Source organism: Oxyura jamaicensis, chromosome 12 (genome assembly GCF_011077185.1).
Source record: "Oxyura jamaicensis isolate SHBP4307 breed ruddy duck chromosome 12, BPBGC_Ojam_1.0, whole genome shotgun sequence".
NCBI classification, from domain to species: Eukaryota; Metazoa; Chordata; class Aves; order Anseriformes; family Anatidae; genus Oxyura; species Oxyura jamaicensis.
Window position 1 is genome coordinate 15,049,235 of NC_048904.1, and position 25,998 is coordinate 15,075,232.

Below are 25,998 nucleotides of genomic sequence, written 5' to 3' on the forward strand. Positions count from 1 at the left end.
GAGGCAGGAGCCAGCCTGGCCTGACCGGGGGATAAATAAGGCAAAATAAGCTCAAAGCAAGAACCCGTGACTGCGTGACATTTCCAGATTGACTGCCAATGTATGCGTCTCCAGCAAGGTGCAAACAAGCGAATGGCCCGTTCCTCCTGCATGTTAAGTGCTCCTGCCTTTGAAGATGAGCACAAGCTGGAGACAATGCACCACACTATCTATCGCTTATTTAAGATGGATGTTACAAAAGACTTTGGAATTTGTCTTCTTTTAAAAAGTAAAAATATGGTTTTAATATAAAACAAGGCATCCAAACCAAAGATTTTACCCTGGACAGAGCTAATTCAATTGCTTTCCGGCCCTGAATTCCCAGTGGGAGAGAGAAAACTGTCGAGTACAAAACTACAAGCACTGTTAAGCTGGGACCTCTTCGGATAGCTAAGAAGTGAGTCATAAGAGACACCACCACTAAGCTGGTCATTCATCAAAACCAATCTGGCCACAGACACCACAAGTCCTGTTATCTCGCTGCCAGACACTACATTTCCCATATCAGTCTGCCTTGCAGCCTGGTCTCCTCACGGTCTCACAGTCTACATCGTTTCGCTCTTCGATGGATTTCTTTCCTCCTTTCAAGCACTTTCACTTTATCCACCAGGTAACAGAGGATAATGCGCAGACAGAGCATGTCTGCATTTTTAAAAATTAACATACTGGCTCTCTGAAAAGCACAAAGAGTTTTTGCTAGCTATCTTCAGGCATAAAGAAAGAAATGATCTTCATAAAAGCAGCGACCAGGTTCATGTTAATAACTTTCCTCCTCTTCTATTGATAAAAGTACTCAAAACAAAAAGCTACCACAAACCAACAACACCCACGTCTTTTAACCAGGTCTCCTTTCTGAAAGAGACAGAGCAGCATAGAGATTTGGAAAAACAAAACAAAAAACCTACCCCTCCCTAAAATTAAAGCAGTAAGCAGATAGTTGCCCCCAGATGAGAAACACACTGGATTTATATTAGCCATGACACTTGGTGCATGATTAGTGAGCCGGTGGATACTGCAGCAGCGAGACAACTGCAATAACATACACAGAACTGCCAGGAAGGAAGTTTTATTTTATTTTCCTAATACAGACCTAAATTATACAAGTGCCTCTAGAAAGAGCCTTTGCAGACCATCCTGGAGTTTAAGATGGCCAGTGACATGTGGGCAAGCCATTATTTGCTTGCACAGTACAAAATCAGACATCCTGAATGGCAGCTCTTTGCTTCTTCATTTTCAGACTTAGGAACCAATTCTGCATTTGCTTCTTGCATTCAACAAAGCCACAAGTTGCTCTGTGCACTCATCCAAGATGTCTCAGCAGCTCAGCACGCACATCTTCGCGGCACCCCACAACACAATGCGTGTCCTTGTGAGAGGCTCCGGGTAAGCAGCAGACAATAGGCTGCTTGCTTTCAAACCTTTCACTTGGAATGATTTCCACCCAGAACAGCTTCCAAACACTGCTTTTGCTGACTGCAGGGGAAAGAAAATAACTCCCAAAAATATTTGTACCAGTGTTCCTGCTCAGTTTGTCTTGAATGAGAGCAACCGTAACACAAACACGCCATCTTCAGCTGGGGAAAGTGGATATGGCTCCAGCGACCAGCACTGTGCTGAAATCATCTTACACCCACTGACACACGGATCCAACGCGTTTTCCATTATGTTACAGCAACTGATACAACTTCCATTCCTCTTTATAGTGTCTGTGCATATCTGATTAATTCTTCTTTCTCACAGGAAGTCCAGCAGCCATAGACTACCGTTTTATTAGGTGGAGTATATCCAGATGATTTCAATAAAGCGCTTAAAAAAAAGGCTAGTTTCCTGGTATTACAATAAAAAACTACTTGGAAGGAATAATTTCAGATTATAAATCTGCTGCTATTCATCAACTTTTGTATAGCTGATTAGAAACAGTGCATTGTCCCAAACATGTCCCCTCCGACTCCCCGCTGGGAACACTGCAACGCCCAGAAGTACAGACACGAAACACAACCCCCCCCACAGAGATACTAACATGGGTGATAAATTGGTAACATTCAACAGCTTTTGCACTAGATCTCTTGACTGCTTGCGTGTATCCTTTTATACACATTTATAATATTTAGGTCCAAATATGTCAGTCAATTTCCTATCATCTTGATTTTTTGTTCTTTTAAATTTAAACTGTCAAGTCTGGAGAAATCAGAACAATCCACTGTCTATGTCAAAACCATCAAAAGCTAACAGAGTATATTGAGGACAACGACAATAGTGTCACTGGTACACACAATAGAATTCAACGACATCCATTATAAATAGACTGTTCTAGCCTGGGTCTAACTGGCTTTTTATTATGCAGCATACTAACATCTTGCTACAGCAGTATACAGAGAAGCTGCTACAGCAGTATACAGAGAAGCACACAGGCAATGGAAATAAGAGCATGAACATGTAAGAGGAGGGGAAAAAATAAATAAAAAAAAGATAACCCATGAGTATTATGACTGCATTAAAAATGGGTTTGTGCCAGCCTGATTTCTTCCATTGGCGTTTGCTGCATCAGTGCTTGCAGTAAGAACGTTAAGCTTGTAAACCCATGAATTGCCCCAGAAATCATTTAGAGGACAGAGCACCGCTAAAGCAGCGTGAGATACTTCTCCCAAAGCTGCCTGGGATTCAAAAGGGGAATTAAGAGTGACACATAGGTGGAAAACACATTTCACAGAACAACCATGCAAACACACAGTCAATTTGTAGCAAGAGAAAAGCCAAGCTCTGCTGGCCCAAGAAGGAACAGTTTTGTTTGTGTGTTTTAGTGAACACAGACATTCACAATCTCTCTTAATTCCCAAGCAACACTGCCCCCCAAATTTCTGCAGTCTCCTGCTTTGACCCCTTTACAACACAGCTGATACTTCTATAACTGCACATTGAACCCCCAGGCCCAAAACACAAATGTAACTGATGAGAGAGGGTGAATTGAAACCCCACTTTAACGCTAAGCTTAAAATATGTGGACTCAGGAGTCTGTGATTAAGTTCAGATAGCCTTTAAAAGTATTATTTGTAGGACAAGAGGAAGACATCCTCCCTGCCCACAGATATACCAAGAACAGAAAGCAGAATAAATTGTGAAAAAGGAGTTTCTGTCTAGCTAATAAAATAGTGGCTCAATTCACGGGCACACAACTGACATGTGTTAGTATTTTTTGGATAACCAAAAAGCTAAGTCTTTGAAGAACGCCTGATATCACAGGATGCAGGCAGAATGCAGTACATGCATCTTTCTAAGCACATTTATTGTATCTTGGAAAGCACTGCTTTAATTTAAACTTGAGTTAGATGACTGTTTATGTAGGTTGCAGCTCTGGGCCATCCCCGTAGCGTTGAATGTTTGTGGTCTACTGAGCTTCCTGTCCTTCAGTCACTTCTCACTCGGCGCTTGCCATGAGATGTGTCGGATACAACATCTGTGCATGTAACATCAAAGATCCACTCTAGTTTACATTCTGGTGAGATGAAGTAAATGCAAGTTGTCTGGGTCTTTTTCAAATTTATTGTTCCTCCTCTTATTTTTGCTCTTTAGAAGAGAGCCACTGATAGGTCACAGCATCTGTCCCCTGTTATGCAACAAGTCCAGCAAGAAGTTCATACCAAAGTTGCCTATTTTCAGTGTCTCTTCAGAAGTTATTATCGGTAAAAGACTTTTTGGAATACCACTTATCAGTAGAGGGACGAGTGTTAAAATGAACAGAATCAAACCACTTAGGGCTTAACACACAACCTATGTGCAGTGGTTTGGAGGAGCAAGAAAAATTCTTCTGCATGCAAGAGAAATGTAGAAATGCTGCCAGCAGCTTCATCCATCCTGCAGAACCACTGTTGTGAGTCCTACCAGCAGCAAGTCATGGGTATAGACGTTCCTATCGCACCATTAATGTATATCCTCAGGAAAGTGTGCCTGGATTAAGAGTTCTGCATTTCTCCCTTTATCCACAGCCACACAGCAACATTTTGGTTATCAGAGTTAGGCTGCTTAAAGGGCAATTTCTGGCTGTTTTCACATTACCAGGTACTGTAAATAAGAATTGCAATTCCTCAGCTGCATAAAGCCCATGCTGAAGTGTGCAAAACACTCATGGCTTTAAAAAAGTGCCCATAAAATCTAATTCCTCTTTGAAATTTACATTTTTCAATATAAATTATGTACTTCTTCCTCATTTATATATACACACAAATGCATTTATTTCTATGCGCAATTATAACTCTCTCTGAAATTCTCTCTTCAAACATAAAGCAGGAAAAAGCCACTGATTCAACACAGAATATTGACATTTTATTCTTACTGGCCTGGATATCTGCCCAAACAAAGAGCTGGTTAAAGGCAAAATACAAAGAACGCTTTTGTGAGGGGCTAAGTTCACCTGGGAGAAGTATTAATGAAGTCCCACAGGGGTGGGGACTCAGGCTTCCCTGCTTTCAACTAGAAAAGAAGCCAGACTGAGAACACCAAGTTCCCTGCCTTCCTCACCCCTTTGTCTTTAAAACTCGAGAAGGAGTGCTAACGTAATTGAGAATTAGGGACCTTTCTGCCATTAATCTATAGGGTCTATGATGAAAGATGTTGAATTTTCAGATGACAAGCCAGCTACAACATGGTAGCAGAGACCCTAAAACAAAGTTCATCAGCAGGTCGTTACAAGAGGGCTGTTAACTCTGACAGAAAGACCTTTTTTAAAGAAATTGATACCATAAGCAATAATTACACGTGGTAGCAATACAAGTGACTGAACTCAGAATATGGATGTTCTAGTATGTATTAAGGCATTAGATCATTATTTTTGCTACTACAGAAGACAAGAAACAAGAGCATTGCTCTGCCAGGAGATGAACGTCTACTCCCATCAAATATTATCCCTTGCTTTACTGTGCAAAATATAACTCTCCTAATAGTTAGTTATTCATCAATTGTGGCAGAAAACATCTTTCTCTGACCTCTTATTTTTGATATTTAGTTTATAGCCTAAAGTTAAAATGTTCAAACACCTTTGCTTTTTAAACTTGACTCTTGATGTACTCTTCGTCTTAGCTGTTGCATCAAAGCATGCTCAACATTTTAATTGTGTTATGGAATACATATTTGTAGATAGCAAAAACATGACATGAGCTTCAAGATGTGCTGGCAGTGCCAATGCACACCCCGAGCTGTGTGCCAATACCCATGCTGCTGCCTCTCTCACCCTTGTAACCAGATTAACAGGGACATCTCCAGGGCCAGCCTCTGCCTGGGCAGGGCAGGCAGCTGTGGGATAAGCAGAACAACCCAGAGAAGAGGGAGCAGGGACCCTCCTCTATCCTCTGCTGGTGCCACATCCCTGGAGAGAAAGGCTTTTGGCTGCTTGTCTACCAGTAGGAAGAGCCATCATTTCAAAAGAGAAGGGAAGGCAACACACTGTTGCCACCTCAGCCATGGCAGGAGAGAAGAGACAGGCTGATAACTTTGTCCTTAGGGCCATTGTGCAATGCCTGAGCTGCTTGAAGCCTTGAATCAGCCTCACCCACCTGTGGGGAACCGTACCACCTGCTGTGGTACAAACACAGCCCTGCTCTCATCAGAAACAAGTCCCATTTCCAAGGTTTTTGTACTATAACTTCTGCTCCTTCTTTAACAGGAGCATCAAAACCACTCCCTGCAGTGCTTTTCCCATGCAAGGCACAAAGAAATCCACACAAGGTGTGGGGATCCAGCTACTTTAGCAGCAGTCACAGCTTTAACAAGAGGGGCGAGTTTCCAGATCACCTCCTTCATTTTGAAGTCCACAACTTCAAACTGCCCAGCAAATCTCCTTCTGCATCTCTGGAATTACGTTCATTTCCAGCTACACAGTACATCATCACAGCTTGCTGAGGAGGGCCGTGGAACAGCCCCGGGGTTGTGAATCACAGCTACTACAGAAGTTATAGACACCTACACCTCTGCCGAGCACAAGCTGCTGACACAACTGCACACCCCTCTCTTGTAAAGGCTAAAAATCACAACTGAATGATACTAAGAGTACATACCTTGAATGGATGAGTGAAAGGTAGGAACAATTAAGACAAGTTACTGAAGCAGAAAGATTTATAGCATTCAGGAAACCAGTATTTTGCAGCAGACATTCTTTAGACTTGCATATAAAAATGAAGTAAAATTGTTTGGATGAACCAATTTCTTTTTCCCTCTACCTGGGGGACACTTTATTTCCAAGAAACTTAGAAATACTGGGAGGACACCAGCACTTGACATTGATGCGCTGTCATTTCAAGTAATACTCATCGCTCAAGACAAATGCTGCAACAATGACCTTGTAATGTGCTTTTAAGAGAGGATCTCACTGAACGAGCACTGTAAAGGCATTTAGACTGGACTTGAAAAAGTGAAAATTTCATAGCTGGTAAAACACTTTTGCTCTGAGTAGCTTAGTTCTTTTTGATTACAGAACTAAATCAAGATGAATCTGGTTAGTGTTCCTAGATAAATTATTCTGTCATTTAAAAAACAAGTCTGTGTAGATGTAATTGAAGGTTACTACTTTCTGAAACATGATAGAGGGTATAATGACTCCATTCTAGCTACACTAAACAGGCAGTCTGTTATAGTAAGTCAATATAACATTAAACAGGATATATTATATTGCCATTGTTATGAAAAACCTATAGCAAGAAAAAAGAAGTATTTTTTTTTCAAGAAGCATAACTCAAGGCTTTCTGTAAAGACTCCTCAGAAGAACAGGATAGGGGATAGCTTTCCAATTCCATCAACACTCTAGGTTAAACATACACACACACATTCATTACCTTGGATGAACACACATAATGCAGGTCTTCTGACTTCATGTAGAAAAGGACGTAAGGTCACCTAGGTGCTAAGCTTTCTCCTGGGAATGCAGGAATCCCTTTTCCACTCCAGCCTCAACTCCCAACCAAAATGATCCCCCACAAGAGCCACCTAGTTTCCTCAGCCTCCACTCTCAGTGGAAAAGAGCTGCGTTTGTGCTAATCACTGAGTGAAAACACCTTGACCTGCCATTCAATCTGAACAGATCCCACTTGCACAGAGCAGCAAGGGGCTACAGGCAGGCAGCATTGCCTCCTGCCTGATGGCCTTCCCCATCACCACCTGCTTCAGCACACTTGCAAACACAGCCTGACAGGACAGCAGTTCTACTTGAGCTGCTGGTTTTGGCTATAGGCTGGTTAATTCTGGCTGAATATGTATGTATGTTAAATAAATCCAAGGTTCCTTGACATCTCACATAAATCAAAGGAGTAAGCCAACTGCTGCAGCCTGCGCTCTTCACTCACTCCAGGCAGCAGCCAGACCAGAAATCAGGTGTGGGTTTCGCTCAAAGTACCACATGTGAAGTCTCTAAGTTTCTCGCAAGAGTTCTCCAATAGTTCACCAAGAGGTCTCTAAGCAAAAACTTGGGTGCAGACTGTGGGAGCCTCACACTTCAGGTCTGGATCCACAGAGGGGTTGCAAGCAAATGTTTCAGCCTGCAAAAATTCAGCAAAACACAAAAGCACTCCAGTCAACAAGCATGAGTGGAGCTGCTTTGGCTGAAATGCTTAGGCGAATCGGTGGATCAGAGAACATGAATCACCCTAGCTGCCATATAAAATGCTAACCTTATAATTCATACAAAACTTTCATGTGCACATATGTATTCATATATAAACGAATCCCCTTTTTGACCAGGTTGGAGACACGCAAGAAGCTCTGTACATACCAAATTTAATAAGCACCTTGCTTATATTATGTACTAGGATTTGTCCTGTGACCACTTGATTAAAATTTCAGTGCATGGCTGCTTAAATCATAACAGTATCAGCACAAGCTTGGCTTTCTTGGTTTAACCTGAAGACTGATGGATATTCTCCCAACTCTTGCTGAAAGATTTTATTTTATTAGGTCATATTACAGACCTATCTTGCTGAAGAATGAAATAAATTCATCTCCTTGGTGACAGCATGCATGACTGGCACGATGCACTCACCAACATCTTGTAGACAGCTGTGAACATTTGCCGTGGTGCCAGTTAAACTATGATAGCATCAATGGAGAGAGAGAAACAAAAGAAGCCAACACAAAAAGCTCTATTGAATAACATAATAAATGAGTGATGCAGGTGTTCTGTGACTTGGTTTAATTTTTTCAGCCTTACTGAAAGGTAACACTTGAGTCAACAGTGGCCAAGGTGTTTCCCAGTCACTGCTGCCTCTCAAATGGCAATGCACAGCCTGTGGGTTTTACACTCAAGTACAAAGCTTGTGTATACAAACACTACTTTATTCATGGTATGACTGGATGGATGTTGGTTTCTAAGATGGCCTTCAATGCTCTGACTGATGATTTTTGCAGGAATTTTTGTGGCATTAAAAAAAAGATATAATTCAAAGTAACCATTGGACATTACAGTTGTTTCTAATGAACACAATTCAAAAATCCAAGCCTAAAGCTCACTAAATTTAATGGTACATAAGCACGTGCTAGTTACTTTGCTGAAAGGGGGCCTTGCAGTTGTAGCTTAATGTGTTGCTTTGTAAGCTCTAAGCTAAATGGAGCTTGGAATCTTTAATGACCAATCTGTGTAAACAGCAGCTACTAAATTACATTTTAATGCCCTGATGATCTTTTAATTCAATAGACAAATGATGAGGTAATTTTAGCTGGTATCATAGCATTAATGCAGCAGGGAATGCACACAGGGAAGAACAAACAGAATAAGTGAGCACAAAGGATGAACAGTATCTGGTACAACTCTGGTGCTCTGATCTGCTTCCCAGAAATCAGATATCCAATGTTTGTCCCAATTTAGAATGTACCTATTTTAGCAGAAAAGCAGCAAGGTGGTACTTTAATCATGAGGTACACTGGCCCAGGGCTTTAGAGCCATGTTTCCACTAATGCTGAAGGATGCAACGTGATTAAAGCACGGTATTGAAAAACCATCTTGGCATGCTCACAATGAAAACTGAGATGTGAAGGCCCAGTCTGGTAATATCACAGCTGAGTCAGGAAGGGCTGTGCAAATGAGGGGTAATGGAGCAAGCTGGTGGTGATGGGCATACTTGGTTACAAGTCGTACTGCCTCTGCCACAGCATTGGCTTAGTTGTCAGTCAAGTAGTGAAATAAACTCTTTATGAAAAAGGTGCAGTTGAAGCCACAATGAAAGCAAAGCTATGTACTTGCAGAGCATTGCAGTTTTAAAGAAGTGCCGACTGTTCTCCTGGGCTGCGTGAGCCAAGAGAACACCTAGGGTCTGCATTTAATCTGCTTAAGTGCTTACAGTGACTGCATGTGTAGTATAGCAGACTGCAGGTGCAAGTGCTTTGTCAGCCCACGCTTCTGAAACCTGGCCACGGCTCTTTTCTCTTTAAAAGACATTACCATCAGATCCTACTGCAGATGCCAGCTACCTATAGGGTCACTCAGTCTGGATCAGGCATGTGAAAACACTTCCAACACATGAACTATCCCCAGGGCTCTCTTACCTGCTGTACACTGAAGTCTCTCAGTTCTGGCTGCTCCTTTCCTTCACCGCTGCCCTGCCTTGCCTCCTTCTCCCCCTACCCGAACTCTTCGATCCCTACCAGACTCCTTGGTGCCCTGAAGAGCTATTTCACTGGGTGATGCTGCCTTTCAGAGCCTCAGAAGGTCTGGTGCTTTCTCTGTGGGACTTGATCAAATGCTGTTTTCTAGCCTCATGATCTCTGAGGCTTCCCTGAATAAGCCTCAAAATATATTGTCACTTTTCTTGACCTCAAATAAATCCATGAGCTTGGGAGATCCAAAGACAGCATCAACTCTCTTAATCAAGTGGAGTTTAGGAGATGAAGTCCCTGGTGGTTTATATGGGCCCTTTCAGATATTCAAAGGGGTTTGGTTCTGCCCTGTCTTGCCCTTGGGATGGGGTCAGTTCCCATTTCCTTTGATCATGTTCTTCCCTTCTCAGGGAAGAGAAACCAGCAGTTTCTTCAGTGCCTCTGCATTGAAAACATCAGTGTTTGTACTGGCCAACATCTGAGAAAGCTTATTCCATTGCACAGGGGATGAACATTGTTGCTTACCTGTTGGAGAGCAGATACCAAACTTTTATTTCTCCCGTTGCATTTGAAGGCAGCTTGAGAGGAAAAAAAAAAAAAGGTCTGTTCAGAAGTGCAAATGTCAGCCTTTATGAACTGACTCTTGCACAGGCAGGAACAGAGGGGCCTGAAGAGATGAGTTACACATTCCTTGGAATCTGTAGGCTCTTCTTGACTGGCTGTTGATGCAATGTGGCTGAGGAGAATCTGTGTCAGACTTGTCAGCATGTTCAATGGACCTGTGGGAGAGACCTGGATCCCTGAGGGAGGCCAGGAGACACAGAGGAGGCCAGGGCAAGGGCAAGCACATGACTGAATCCGAGCAGCATTAATCTTTGAGTTGTCAGTGCAGCAGGCTGTGCTACACACAGCAGTCCACTGCTTTGATCCGTTTTGATTTGTTATTGGCTTAGTACCCTAAGATATTTTATGTATCTTTCAGCCTCTTCATTCGGGGCTGATTTATACCATCCATCCCAAGAACTAGAGCAGGAAGCCAAAGGAGGGTTCTCAATCTGTGGAAAATGCATTTTCAGGCTTTTCAGCACAGCTCTTCTTTTGGAAAGCTTGCTCCCAAAGCTGGCTGGCCACATTGCTCCTGTCTGGCTCAGGGTGCCAGCAGCTGCCCTTGATCTCCCAGCTGCAGGATGCTTTCACTCCGGGTAGATGAGCTGTCCTGTCCCAAACCACTGATAGTGGTGAGAAACTTCATTTTGTTGTTCAGCTAAGTGGTTCCTCCAAGTAGATAAGCTGTTCTTTTACTTTTCCTGGAGTTTTCTTCCTTTCCTTTGTGTGGTTGCTGATCACATTCTATGCTGGTTTTTATGGGTGCATTAATGCCTCTTCTTTGAAGGTTTGCCAGTTCATTATTTAATGGCTCCATCAAGACTAAAGGAAACTCTCCCTCTGCAAAATAAGGCCTGGTAAAGCTGTGTGTCCCAGACAAAGTGCAGAAGGACAGTAATTCCATGCATATCATGGTGGTGTGCTGCAGCCATGCCCATGCCTCCTCTGCACTGCTGGGGATGGCGCCTCTCTGAGCCAGCAACCCAGGCAGAAACATCGCTTGTCCTGAAGGTCTCTTATCAGCAGCCTGCATTTCCTTACTGCCCTCAGAATGGTTTGATTATATTTCTGCAGCCTAATTTTTTCTGCTTATCAGATGACAATCCAGCTGGCAGGAAAGCTCTTGTCCATTCAAAAATGCAAGTGTGAATGCGGCCAAAGGGTTGGCAGTGCCTCCTATCTCATTGATTTATTGAGTTTGGATCTGACAAATTCACACTGTAGCATATTCCTTTGCACTGACTTCTTTTAGTTCCTGCAGTCACTGAAGCTCTGGGACAAAGCAAAGATGCTCTCCATACCCCTTGCACCGTAGCTCAGAGAGGGACCACTTTTCCATGCCCTCTCCACAGGACATAGTGTGATCCACGATGCTTATGCTTCCAAATGGCTTCTGTTTGCCTTTTGCTTCCTCTGTTTGACCCATGTTCTTTACTTCTTGGGATCTCTCCACTTCTCTCTCAGGGCTGCTGGCTCTCAGGAGGCATTCTTCCAGGGTTAGAGTTGCTCATTTCACCACTGTCTCCTGTACGAGGGGGTCCACGCTCCATAAATACACTCTCATCTGTAGCTAGCAAGATTTTGTCTCTCCAAACCTGTGGTTTTAGCTACTTTTTCGCTGAAGCTGAAAACATCTCTCACCTCCTCTCTCTGACTGACATGCTCGTGAGGTTCCCATCATGTGATGGGCCCACCCTGGGCAGCAGGTCCAGGAAGTGGGGCTCTCACCCTGAGAACAGCAGTTCAACTTGTCAATACCTCCTTGCTATGGGATAAAGGTGAGACAACAGACAGGGTTTTTCTATCTCCCCCAACCCTGCTGTCAGTTCTGAATGCAGACTTACCTCTTACCACAAGGCATACACAAGACTTTTTGTCTGGTTGTCCTGGGAGGCTGAATCCTCCAGATCACCCCTTTCCTTCCCATTCTGCCTTTTCCACTTTCTAGCCCTAGATGCTGTTTCATGTTTTGAAAGCGGAATTACTTTAGCAGGAGACTGAGGCACATCTGCCGAGCATGGAGGTCTCCGGGACTGCTAACCTAAAACAACCTTCTCGAAGAAAAACACCTACAGACTCGCTTCAGCCACTGCTGAGCACACAGCCAGGCCGTCCACAGGCTGAATCCTGCAACCAGGGTCTCCTCACTGCCTTCCCTGCACATTTGCCACCCTGTCTCAGCTCATTAGCACAAGGTAAATGATGGCCATGGTCACAGAAAGGCTCTGGAGCCCTGAGCTGCAGAACTGCATGGAAGGAGCATCTGACGGTCTCCAGCTCTGGTGGGCAACATCAACAACTTTCTCTGAATTCCCTCTCTCCCCCCACGTGCCTAAATGTGTTATTACTTACATCCTGGCCTCTGGAAAGGTTTGCTTCCTAAAGCTACTCGGTCTGCCAAAAATCCTCCCCAAATTTAAGTGCTGCTGCTTAAATTGTTTTGTTATTTATCAAAGGCTACTTATGGTAGAAGGCATATGATAGAAGAGAATTATGGTTTGTGTTTAGAATTTTTGCATAACCCCCTCAGTAAAACATCTTTTGGATGTTTTTAAAATTGCTGGAAGATTTCACCAAAATAGCTGTCTGTACTAGAAGAGCAATGACTTGGGGCTGCCACATCATGTGCCCTTTGCAAATTCTGCTACTGTCAGGAAAGATGACCTCAGACTTGAAACTTTGGATTAAAACGAAACCCAAACAACAGAAATGTTCTGAATTCAAGCTAAACTTGGGTGAGAATGTTCAAGGTGCCTCCTCCAGCATCTAGAGATGAATGAAACATTGGTGGATTTAGATATACACTTCCTTCTGACCTCCCCAGCCTCTCAGAAACTCACACCACCAGAACAAGGCTCCTTTCAGGAGTGTCCCTGGGTCCCTGACTTGTGTCTGTACAGAAACCAGCCTAGCAGGAAGGGAACTGCTCCAGTGCCTCTCCCACCGTGCTGGCTGCAGGCTGCTTGCTTGCAGCCTGTGCACAGCACCATCAGAAACTGAGGCTGTTCTGGAGAACACTGCTGTGGGAGCACAAGTCTATTTCTACTTATAAATATAAAAGAAAAACATTCTAACGGGACATAGCCTCCTATTTCCTGGCCATATGCGTACATAACCAAAATACCCAATCAGAACCAAAGACTGGCAATCATAATAGGCTGATGATACAATTTAATTTTGTCAGCAGCTGTCTGCTGGTTGCAATACAGAGAATTGGAAGCTTTCCAGGACTTTGCACGTAACAAAATTATCAAAAAGCAGACAAGCAGTGAAAGTGAAATTCTCTGGGAGACTTAGCAAACAAAAGGCAAAATTAACAGCCATCTCTTCCATTGCCATCAGCAGATGAATTGAAGATTTATTTAGAGGATACTATAAATATTTTCAGACAAATATAGGAATACTTAGTATATTTTAATTTCACTCAAAATATACAAAGGTTATTGAGTATAACGGTATTTTTAAGGCCCTTTAAATCATCTTCAGTCAAAAATCTTAAGATATAACAAGAAATGATGGTAGGGACAGTCAATTTGTTATGAAGAACTAAAGATTTTTCATGCAAAACCCTGAGTTCTTTCCATCATTGCTGAAACTGGTAACAGAGAGGGGTGCTGGATCTGGCCTTACGCACCTATCATGGGGACACTGAGCATTACAACTTCTGCAGCATCTCCAGGGGTCCAAGTCTCCCCTGGGAACTGATGCAGGAACATCAGTCACCCCTACTACTCAGCCAAGGTGGGTTCATCTCTGCTATAACAGTAGCTAGTTAGAGAAAAAGCACACTTTTATTTTTAATGGCTGTATGCATCCAGGGATTTTTGACTTTGGAACTTGGTTCTCATTTTCCAGAAAGACATATGATTTTTTCTGCACTCTAAGCACCCATATTTAATATGAAAAGTAGAATATCTATTTAAAACAGAAACCAGCTGTGCAGTTTATGGGTATCATCATATGGCTCTGCTTTTTGTTTCTTTACTTAACTGGAGTTTGGGGTTTCCAAGTTGCCAAACTGCTAACACTAGTAAATGGAGTTTATTAGAGACAGCGTTTGTTGAACAATAACATTTTATATAGTCTGTCACTGTCTAGTACCTTAGATGAGTTACACATTTCTGGTCTCTATTTTTGAGTTGATTATTTTGGTGCTTTAGACCCTGTTTTCAGCAGTGTGCTGAAAAGAGAAAAATCAATGTCCTGATCTTGTGCCTTCTTATGAAACTGCAAAACCCTTCCCAAGCAGAGTCACCCAAATGTCTGAAGAGAATCAGGTCTGCAAGGGTTAAACCCAGTGTTTTTTGGCTGAGTTTAGGCAGCAGGAAGGGATTGGATGGCAGATGAAATACCTCCCCAGGAGATGGGCCCCTTTGCCCAGTTGTAAAAGATAATGGGTCTTTCAAAAGGCTGGAGTGGGTGGGAAGGCTGGGAGAGGTGAGGACACTCCAGCACTATTGCAGTCCCCTCCCAGAGCCCTCCTCAGCCTCTCTCTGGAGCTTTGGGGCATCGCTGCAACAGGAAGAAACCACACTTGCAGTCTAGGGCATCTCTGGAAGTTGCTCTCAGAAGGCTGAGCTTGCGTTTTGCTCCAACAAGCAGCAGAAAATTCAGACCCCGATGAATGGCCAGAAGTGATCACAGTTTCTGCTTGGCCCTTTAGTGGCTAAAGTGCCTGTATAAAGCACAAGGATGAATCAAAGCAACTGAAGCGTTAGGGGCCAGATGAAGGGAGGGTCATTCACAGCAGCACAGCTCCCCATTTCTTCTTTGTGCTCTGCAAATATCACGAATCAGCTCTGGTGGATATCTTTATCTCGTTATCTGCTGCTCTCCTTCCTCTAATCACAAAAGTCGTGCACAGCCAACTTGAAACAGCAGGCTTGCTTTTAATAGCATATTAGTAACTTCAAATATAATTAGTGCTCCCTTTCACCAGGGTTCCCCTAGGTACTGGAGGAACTAAACTTTTAAACAAACGCTCTGTGGGTGTAGCGTGCGGCCAGCACATGTATGAGGGGTTACACTGAGTTCCTCCCGGTTTAGGAATTATGGCTTCAGTGACTACTGCTAACTCAGCTCTGAAGGAGGTGATTTATCTTCATGGTTCATGAAAATACTTCTTGAGAAATTTCCCTTTTCCTGTCCCCCTTTGGAATAACCAGATTGCAGCATGTCTCATTTAAAAACATGTATGGCCTGGAAAATAATATCTTTGGATTTCCCCCACTCATACATACCTTCTACTAAACACAATGGCTTCACTCCCAGCTTTAAATTAGACAAGTGCTATGTTAGCAGTATACTTCACATACAGACTGAGAGCAAGGCATAAATAATTCCAGCAAATGTGCTCAGTAGACATTTGTTTGCCACGTATAAGCTGTTGTTATAAGGTAATTTTGATTCCCAATTTTAAGAGGCCCTTGCCAATAGAAAAGGTCTTACTGATTTCATCTCTTTGAATTATCTCTACAAATTAGAAAAGTTACTTGTACCATGAGTACCATGAGTTCATCCTATGAACTTTTTTAAAGTTTATAAAAATATTCAGTGTATATATTTTAGCCAGCGCACCTTAATCAGGATCCATGACTCCTGTGCAGTGAGCAGTCACTCTGCTAAAGCAGCTCTTCAGCTATACCTCTGTGCAGGAGGGCAGAGCACATCTGTGGGTGCTCTGTTGCCTTTCTACACAGCTATTTAGTCACTCTTCCTTAAATAATTACAACACACAGGTACATAATTCACGGGTCAGAAATCCATAACTAGGCACTGTTCAAGGAACAGAACAAAAGGATTGTCTCCATCCCTAAATTAGTTTTTTTTTTTTTGAAAGAGAAAGACAAATTCTGATCCTTCTAAAAAACATATATGCCTAACAATGCTGTACATGCTCCAGTGGATTCAATAAAGACTGTAACCCTGCAAGAAATGGAACATATGAATGCACTTTTGCAAGCTTGAGGAATGAGGAAAAGCAAATGTATCCCCCTGGGTTTTAGCAATCAGATAGCATACGTATTAATAATGTGCAATTCCCAACACAGTGCGTGGAAATACATTAAATTGTGAACCATTGGAGACTGGTTCCTATAGGCAGAATTCCCTTGCTCTCAGAGGTATATCCATTGATATCTACAGACAAATCAACTGTAACAATAAGAATGTTTGGCACAGGCTTCTAGCAGCTAATGGATAACACAGACCACAAACCCTTCCCTAGCCTTTTGTTAACTCTGGAATGCTGCTCGTCACTGGAGACATCCACAGCAGAAACGTACCCTGGGGCTAAACTGGGAGGGTAGCTAGAGCTAACCCATCTTTGTCTATAGAAACCTTCAAGCCACATAAATGTGTTTTACAGATGTCCAGTGGTAATTTACTCAGCCCAGAAGAATACGCTTAACAGCACGAAGAGGGGTGCTGGGTTTAACGCACAGCCAGCGAGCTGCATGTCACCACCACCTGCAGCTAGAGCAGACACTGGAGAGCTTTTTATGACCAAGGGACCTGATACGCTTTTGTGGGCACAAGGTGGTGCCAGCCCCACCTTTCCCATGGTACCAGACATTGGCCAGCATGCAGGGGTGATCCTGCCTTACATCCTGGGGTGTGTGTGCTGCTGCTGGAGCCACAGCCATGTTTTGGAGCAAACAGAGCAAATGTGGCAGGGACTATCATGCTCTAAGCAAAGAATATGAAAAAAAAAAAAAAGAGAGATAGCTAGCTGCACTGGGAACTAGAGAAACAGAATTATCCTGCCCTGTGTGTCTGTCTCACACCTCAGCTCCAGTCGACAGAAAGGTTTGAGCCTTCCAGCACAGGCATTTGTGTCCTGCCAGAATCTGGTACTGAGCTTGGAAAGGGAAATTACTAGTCCTTTCCTGAAAGTCAATTACTGCTGGTTAAATCCCAGATAAAATGGAGAAGACCTGCCAAGAAGCCATGAGTAGATTCAAGGCCAAGTTTCTACAGGTGTCCATGCAGTTACAGTCAACTTTGAGTTGCCACTGTATAGAGAGTCCTGGAACAGGCACATCAGCTAGTGGGAGTTAAAAAATCAGTATTAAGGAAGCTATTAATTTCATGTCCATTTCCTAAGAACATTGAGTCTAATTTGTGAAAACTTCCCTGATACCACTTGGAGCAAAAAGGGTATTTCAGATACATGCTGAGAAGTTGGACAAGCACCTTAACTTCCCCCCAGCTTCTGGTGAGATTCACATCTTTCTAGTAAAGGATACAGAACAATATAAAGGGGGGAAAGGGGTGGGAGGAAGACTTATTTGCAGATCAAATAAATCACTGAGCCTGCCAAAGCTGACAAATGGACTCAAAGCTCAGGTACTCCTCATTGGAATGAGGGATCAGGCTTCTGGTTAGCAGGAGTGTCGGTACCAGTTTGCAGGGGTTTATGACAATGTCAGCAAGCAGCAGAGACACCAGGTTCTGCTTAATAAAGGAATCAACTTACAGAAACCCACCCTTCTCCAGCTGAGCCAAAATCCACGGGCCTCTGCAGGAAGGAGATACTAACAACCAACAATTTAGAAAGGAAAAAGGAACAGCTTAATGGGAAAAGCTTGCTCTGCCAGGACATGCCCCTGCTCTCGCCCACAGAGAGGTCTGCCATTGTCTCCAGGAGGGCAGGTCCCCTACTTGTGGTCCCAGGGTGGGACACGCCAAAGCAACCTTAATGGCTCCTAAAATGTCCCAGAATTGGCAATTATTTCCTCTGCCCATGCCTATTCAATGCATCACTGAGCAAGGTTTTCCATCCTTAGGCTGCCTTACATCATCCCTCTGCACCAGGTATTGTAATGAGTGCCTCTGCCCTGAAGAACATGCTCAAAATTATTAGCTAGTTCTTAGCTTCAAGATTTTCTTCAGCCTGAGTCTAATGCTCTGCCCTTTCATCTTTGTATTAATCATTTCATTATCAACCTGTGCAGCAATTAGATGGGAGATTTCCACTGTCTGCTATTTCCCTTGGTGAAATGTATCTGCAATAATGCTTCCCTTTCTTTTTTTCCACAGTAATCCCACTAAAATTCATTTAGAACAATATGGCTTTCTTGATACTAAGGTGTTACAACCAATACAGTGTTGGTCACTGTTCATCTCCCACAACAATCATGCATTTAGGACCAATTTATTTTCTTTTTAAAAAAAATCAAGAGAATGAACAAAAATAAGGCATTTTTCTATTTAGCTTTTCTTTTACATATATAAACTTGAAGGTCATGTTTAAACCCAAGATGAACTCAACTGTGAAGATTAAAAACTGTATATTGAAAAAGAGATGCCAAGGTTTTTAGGGAAGCACAAACACACTAAGAAGCTTGAAGTTATGGGCAGAACAGCAGTGAAGCAGCATCTTAACAATGTTCTGATAACACTGCAGAAGCCATTAGTTTATAAGAGTTTATTTCAACCTCATGTGAAAAGGTTCAGCAGAGTAGCTATTGCTATCAATTTCTGAAAGAGCTACAGAAGTTTTAGGGAACTTATCTGCAGGTGAGTTTCCCCTGTAGAGTTTTTATTAGGCAAAATAAATTCACCTGACGCACTACACACAGTACAGGCATACAAGGCTGAGGTGAATGAGGGTTATTAGAGCAGTCAGAAGGTTTCTGTCCTGATGCATCTCTCAATTAGCTACAAACCTCAAGTCACCACAATCAGTAGCTGCAGGTGATGGAAATCTTGAGCAGTCTACAAGGAAACTGTTGTATTGCTTTACAGGATGATCCCATGAAAGCACCATTGAAGTTTGAGAGGCTATACGAATATTTGTTTGAGTATCTTTCATCGGAGTTGGTGTTTATACTGCTGCTAAGCCTGTTAGAGTATTTTATTTGGAGGCTGGGACTCCTCCCATGAAACACCTACACTGCAATATCAGTTCATCACAAGACTTTGTGAGAACATGTTGATGCTGATGGCCCTTTCACCAGGAAAGGTTCCTCAGCAGCTGGCCAGTATTCCCCAGCAAAAGCCAAGAGAGCCTCACCACATAGCAAGGAATTTCCTAGTTTTTGGTCAGATCATCAGGAATGTGGGAGAACCAAATTCAAGAGCCTGCACTGTAACTCAGAGCCAGCTGCACCTCCCAGATCCTACGCAACTGGCCCTGCCCTCAGACTCTCCTTTATTCCTGAATAGGCCTCTTTCAATTGCTGAATCATTTGGGAGGCCTTGAGTTTGTGTTGGTGCAGAACAGAAAAATGTCTAAAATCTGGAAAATCTTTGCATGTGGATAGCCTGTTTCTCTCCCACCTCTTCACATTGGTTTCTTTTTCTTTAAGCCATTGATTCAACAAGAATTGGAGATTTTGAGGGATACTGCATCACTGCTCCTCTTCACAACTGCATTGAGAGCTGTAGTACGCCAACCAAACCAACGCTCTGGAGCTATTGCTCTGTTAACCCACATTGATATCGCATTGTTTTCCTTCTAGTCTTAGTCTGCCTAGAGGACTGGCTCCAAACCCCTCCAGGAATCTGCTTGTTGCCTTCAGTCCTCCATTGAGGGACCCATCACCCCTAGCTGGGTCAGTCACATTTCCAGCCCCTGACTTGAGGCTCCTCCAGCAGCTAGTAGCTTGGCACGCAGCCCCAAAAAGCCTCCTCCCGTACCTTGGCAGTGATGCCTGAACACTTCAGACATGCCTGGCTTCTCCTCCGGGGAGCAGGGCATGACCAGGCGTTGCAGCCATAGAAAGAGACAGGCGTGGGGGAGGCAGGAGAGGGCTTGTTGCACGTCAATGAGGGGAAAAACTTTGTAATTCATTAAAAATCTCTTTGGAAGGCTCTGTTCGGTTTCAGATGATTCCCATGGCACGCAACCAGCATCAGACCCTGCTGTTTCTCACCAGTTGAAAAAGATCATAGAAGGATAAAGGAACTGAGTGGTGGAATTAGATGCTAGTAGCACTGTCATCCTTCACTTAGTTTTCCACTTGAAGCTCAGCAATAAAATAGAATTTGTGGGAAATGTACCTTTCCAGCTGTGGTTGAGGATTGCCATGAGGTGCTACAGAACCTTCACAACACTGCCTTGGCGTTAATAAAAAGCCATGGTTGTCTTAGAAAGCTCAGGCCTAGAGAAGAAAAAAGATGCACTTTAGTAGCCCTTGGCTACATTCATGCTTCATCGGCACGTACAGTTGAAGCGCTTGCAGACATGATTTAGTTTTCCACCTAGCTCTCTCCCACACTGAGAGCACTGACTCAAAGTCAGAGCAGGTATTAGCTCAGATATTGAAACCACGCACTTAACACCTAAATCTGGTGCTTCAATGTCATTGGGGCACAATTTCAGGACAGTATTTTGTCCTGAAAATGTTCCACTCCACTCACTCCACCCATCGCTTCTTAGACCCACCGAGATTTGCTTCATCACTGCCCTGGAGCTGGAGGGGCAGCAGCATCAAACTAACCTCAGCGACACACAGCCTTCTTCCACCCCTTTCACCCCACGCCAGCCACCAGCTTGCTGTCCATCCCACTTCCACATGATGGGGAAGGGATTGCATGCTTTGCGCTTCTTGCAAGGCATGATTCATCTGTGGGAGAGGTAAAAAACAATAAAAACCAACAACCCCAGCTGAGACCAAAGCTACTTAGTGTCCAAACAGAACATGGGCAGAGCACTCATGGCTACATCCATCCTTGGAGCATTTCACAGCAAGGGCCAGTGACCCTCTTGTGCTCCCAGTGCTGATGGATTGGCCCCGGCTTCACAGAGCTCACCTTACACACAAGCATGAGAACTCCATTATTCTGCAAGTTTTTACTTCTGGAAATGCCACAAGATTATTCCCCTCCACCCCCCATGGAAAGCCCAAAGCCTCTTCTCTAGAAACCACAAAAACTTCCTCGGTAACTCCCTGCACCCTACACCGATGTTATTGCATTAATCCTGGCACGGGGAAAGAATGAAAATGGGCGAGGGTAAGATATCTGTGTGTTTCCTCCTGGTTGCTTTTGCTGACTCAGAAATTTGAGAAGAACAACAAGCAGCAGACGGCGTAACCTAACCTTATCGTGCTGGAATCCAGTTGTGTGGCTCGCATGGAGCATTTCCAAGGCAAGCCATTGCTCTTATTGTTTATGTTGCATCACAGAAAACAGCTGGAAAAACTGTAAACTCCTTAATTTTGATAACTGTATAGAAAGTTAGTTGTTCTACTCGAGAATATTACACAACAGTGGCAAAGACTTTCTTTAAGCTTACAAAAAGAGAGAGGGAAAAGCTTTTTTTTTGTTGTTGAGACTGCTGCAAAGGTTCAGACTTGTTTAAAAAAATAGAAACACTGATGGCTGCCAACTATAATTGCCAAAAATGTGCTTTCAGTTATTAAAGTCCTAATGAGGTAAGTAGGGGAAAGGACAGTTTCTTATTTCTTGCTTATGACAAAAAGAGAGAGACAGAGGAAGAAAAGCAGTAACTGGTGCTGAGGGGTGTAGATATTCCATGACCTACTGCAAGAAGCTTTAGGGCCATGAGTGCTGTGGTACCAGCCATGCTATTTTTTTCCCTGATGAAAAAAACTTTACGTGCTAATAACAGTAGCAAGGTATTGCCCTGTCTCCAGGGAGGGCAGAGCACATACACAGCCATTTTCCTGTGGCTGTTGAGTGCCTTCTGATGTGCTAGGAGAGGCTGGAGCACAGAGGGAGGAAAGCAATGAAAAGGCAGGCGAGGAACAGCCACATTTTCTCATTTCCTGGCCATAGCTTATTCCCAGCAGCCCCAACACAAAATGTTACTTCTCCTGTGAGACCAACACAGCCACAGCTCAAATCAAAAGGCACCTGGACTACACAGCAAAGCCTAAATCTCCATACAGCCAGGGAGTCCTGGTTGTGAAATAGGATGTGGTCTTCCCCTTAGCATCCAGTCTCAGGACTAGGGGTGAAAATTGCTGCTGTAGGTCTTTATATGAGCAAAACACAGTTCTGGAGCCCCTGTTAGCTTTTAAGAGTCAACAAATGGCTAGGATTTTTGGAGAGTTGGTGGCAAAAGTGGCTCCATGCAGCTGGAGATGGAGGCCAGAAAGGCTTCTATGGCTTTTGTTGGAAGCCACTCTAGGTGGAAAATGCAGCAAGACATCACACTGCATGTGAACTCCAACAGCACAGAGACCTCTCTGGTTACATTGGCCAACGCAGGCTTGTCCTGCAGCTCTGACCTTCCGCTTGCAGGTATTTTTGCCCCCCCCCCCAAACAACCAGCACGCATCTGCTAGGTGGCCCAAACAACCAGCACGCATCTGCTAGGCCAGCAGGCAAGGAGCACCCTCACTGCAGAGCCATGATTCCACCAGCGCATCAATACTCAGGGCAGCTTTTTAAATGGCATATTATTGGCTCTGCCTGTACATGAAGAGAGAAAGGCCTAGTTATAATTCCCCACCCTGTGCTGTCTAAACACTCACTTCCCTGCTTAGCCAGCCTGCACTTGCTTTGTCCTGTAAACGGCAGCTTAGTCTTTTGTTTCAAGGTTATTTAGAATTAGGAACTGAAAGTGGCCTGAGCTATTTGAGCATCTTTTTACAATTGCTCAGAGAAATGCTTTTGGAAATACTGTTTCCTAGAGTGGCTTCAGGTTTGGTTTCTTACTCTTATTTTCATTTTGGCATTGACTAACATCTGGACAAGTATGTGTGTCTGAGCTCACGTGCTGGCCTTTGCTTGGGGATTTGTCCCCATAAAGTGAGCCAGGAGAACTGATTTGCCATATGTTTTTTGCAGCAAGCAAGATGAAGCGTTGCTAACAGCAGAGCAGACAGCCTCCAGGGTCTGAGCCCTGCAGCACCTGGAAGCAGAGCCAGGATGGGAGGAAAAGGAAGAGATGGGCAGCAGCCACTTGCCTCTCACATTTCTGCCTACAGGGGATACGGGGAAAGGGGCAGAGGAAATGCTGACAAGAGAAAAAGCAGCAGATATAAGTGAATCCTGGAACCATCTCTAGTCCCATACCTTTTGTAATTACCTATCATTTTCCTGATCCAAACGTTCACTCCTCTGAAAGACCCTAATCCATTACCTGCCATGTACTGCCCCTTTGTAATTTCCTCATCTGTGCTGCAATGCTCTGCGCTAAGCTTTGATGTTCTGGCAAGACCAGGGAGGCTCTGAAATTTGGGATTAGCAAACATCCACAGGCATGATGTAGGCTCTCCAGCATTAGCACATGTTCCAGCATCTGAGTCTAATAATGGCATGCCAAAATTTGCCAGAAGACGAGGTGATTCCTCTATTTTGGGTGACAATACCTGGACTAGGAGCAGTACTTGAAGCCAGGACAGGCTGGAAACACATGTAGCGTCAGCTACAGATGCTCTGCTAACAGGACATTACACACCCTGCCATCATCTGGATGCCTCTGTCCTAAGGAGGGTCAGTTCAGTTAATACAGAAATTCATTCTAGGGAAAAAGACATTAACCCTTGGGCAATGCTGCCCCAAAGAGGCAACATTCTGGGTGTGTCTGCAAGCTTTTTTTTTTTTTTTTTAAAAAAAAAAACAACACTGTACTGGGCACATGCTATTATTGAAAAAAAATTGTACATAAGATTTCCAACCCGTGATTTACATGTCCTGTTCAGAGACTGAGAAACAGTGCTTGCAGCATGATAGGTTTTAAAATTCAGCCACTCCCTGAGGTGTTTGCAACACTGCGTATTGACTCCTAGGTGTGCACACAGCAGCTACAGCAGGAGTAGAGTCTGTTTGTGTACATCTGGACTGAACAGCAGTATCAGAGACAAAAAAACACATATCACACTAATCCTTTAAACTAAGTGTTCAGCATCCCTTGCATTAAAAGAAACCTCTGGAGATCGAGAGTAGTAATCATAAATGTGAGTAATTGTCTCTGAGCTGAGAAGGTGCCTTTGCTGAGCTCTGGGCTGGCATTAAATATATGTTGCCTCAGACTGGGGTAATGTCTGTTTATACAGTTCAGAGTGAGGGGGTGTAAGTAGCTCTCCAATTTTGGGATAAACAGCTGCAAACAAAACACGAAAAATAGTTTTGTTTTTGACTAATTTGTATTTTCTGAGAGCATGGGGCTTGTTCCTGTTGTTGCAGCTGTAAATTTCAAGGCAGCTGCAAGGTAAAAAACTGAAATTGTACAAGCAATTAGCCCATGGTAATGTCTAATCACTGCTGGCATCTAAAAAATATGAAACAGCAGGGACAGTTAACTTTGAAAGCCAACTACTGCACAGATGCAGGAACTATGTTCAGGAAGTTTTACTTGGCATATTGATGCGAATTGTAAGCATTGGCTCAAAACACGGTGACATAAAGGCCCCAGAACTGTAGACGAAAGAATCATGGCTCATCACATCAACATTTGAGCACAGCTCCCAGGAAACCTATTCACATGAATCAAATGGTTCTTAAGGGTCATCAGTCTCCACCACATCAGTTAGAGGATAATTATTCTCAGCTGTCCTGAGTATGCCTCAACTTCATGCTCATCTTAGCCATGAAGACTGCAGGTATGATCCTGTATTTGCCACTTGCAGGGAGAGGTTTTTTTTTTTTTCCCCAACTTCTCTTTGCATGGGCTCTGCATATGAGCAGTAGCCAGCTAGGCAAATAAAAGTCACAGCATGGCCACAGTCACAAGTCCCTGCCACAGTGGTGCTGACCAGGAGAACCAAAGTGTCCCCAGGTTCATGAACATGTGGCAAAATGTCAATTTGTTTTCACTCATTTGGTGCTTTGTGACTGCTGTGATCTCCTATGGAATAGTGGGGTTGGTGCCGGGCTCACCACATGAAAGGACGCTCCCTAATGCATGAGGACACTGCTATTGTTTTTCCTCACAAAATCACAGATGTGGTTTTATTGCTGTCTCCAGAAGTGTGTCTCTTGGAAAGATGTGCTCCAGGATTCAGAGATGCAGCAGCTGATTCCCTACTTCTCAGAAGTAGCTGTTAACTCAACTGCTGGAAGATGTTGAAAGGAATCAGGATTTTCTAACTACTGACCCAGAAAAACAAACATTAGTATTCTGGGGGCACATAACACATGCACACAGAGCACAAGGAACACCTGTGTCACCCCTGTGGTGGCACAAGAGCCAGCTTTAAGTAGAAAGACCTCTCAGTCCTTTCTGCTTCTGGTCCAACCCAATGCTAGCACTGATCTGTGTCGGAACATGTCACCTTGCATAGCATGCTAAATCCATTCTGGCTTTAGTATTATTATTTTTTTCTCCCTATATTGATTTAAAACAATATAGGCTAATGAAATCAGTGATAGCATAATAACATTTCTGCACCAACTGCTAGCCCTACATTTTCACCTGAAGTGAGAAAAAAAGAACAGCACAAAGACTGTCACTAAAATAGTACTGGGAAGTAGAAGAAAAGTTAAATACTCTCTGCAAATCTCCTACCTGCTATAGCTCTCTGGTCAGAAAGGGTCAGAGCAACACTGCCTCCAGGAAGCCTCCTCCACCAGCAAAGAACAGAGGGGGAGGCATGGATGCTTTTAAAGGGTTTCCTGTGGGCACCTCAGCCCCCTGATGCTCTGCCACAGGTGGGTGAGCAGCGGGCTGCTCCCAGCAGTAACTCATTAAGCACTGCAGTGTATCACCGGGGCAGATGCAACCTTCCAGTAACTGGCTTCAGCTTGGATTTGTATCTCTGAGGAGCAATCTAGGTAAAACCCATCTTTTCCAGTGAATGAACAAGGTGACATCTGTGTGTCGCTACATCCTCCATGATCCTGAGGGTGAGGTGTCTCCAAATGTGC

General features: G+C 43.6%; 1 long non-coding RNA gene across 1 annotated transcript; it reads right to left on the reverse strand.

The window, feature by feature from the left end:
• Positions 1-1,089: 1,089 nt before the first annotated feature.
• On the reverse strand, positions 1,090-25,699 carry LOC118173045. The gene is made up of 2 exons (XR_004753974.1): positions 25,640-25,699; positions 1,090-1,845 (listed from the first exon to the last, which is right to left on the reverse strand). It is a non-coding gene; the product is annotated as an uncharacterized LOC118173045 (long non-coding RNA).
• Between the last annotated feature and the right edge of the window lie 299 nt (positions 25,700-25,998).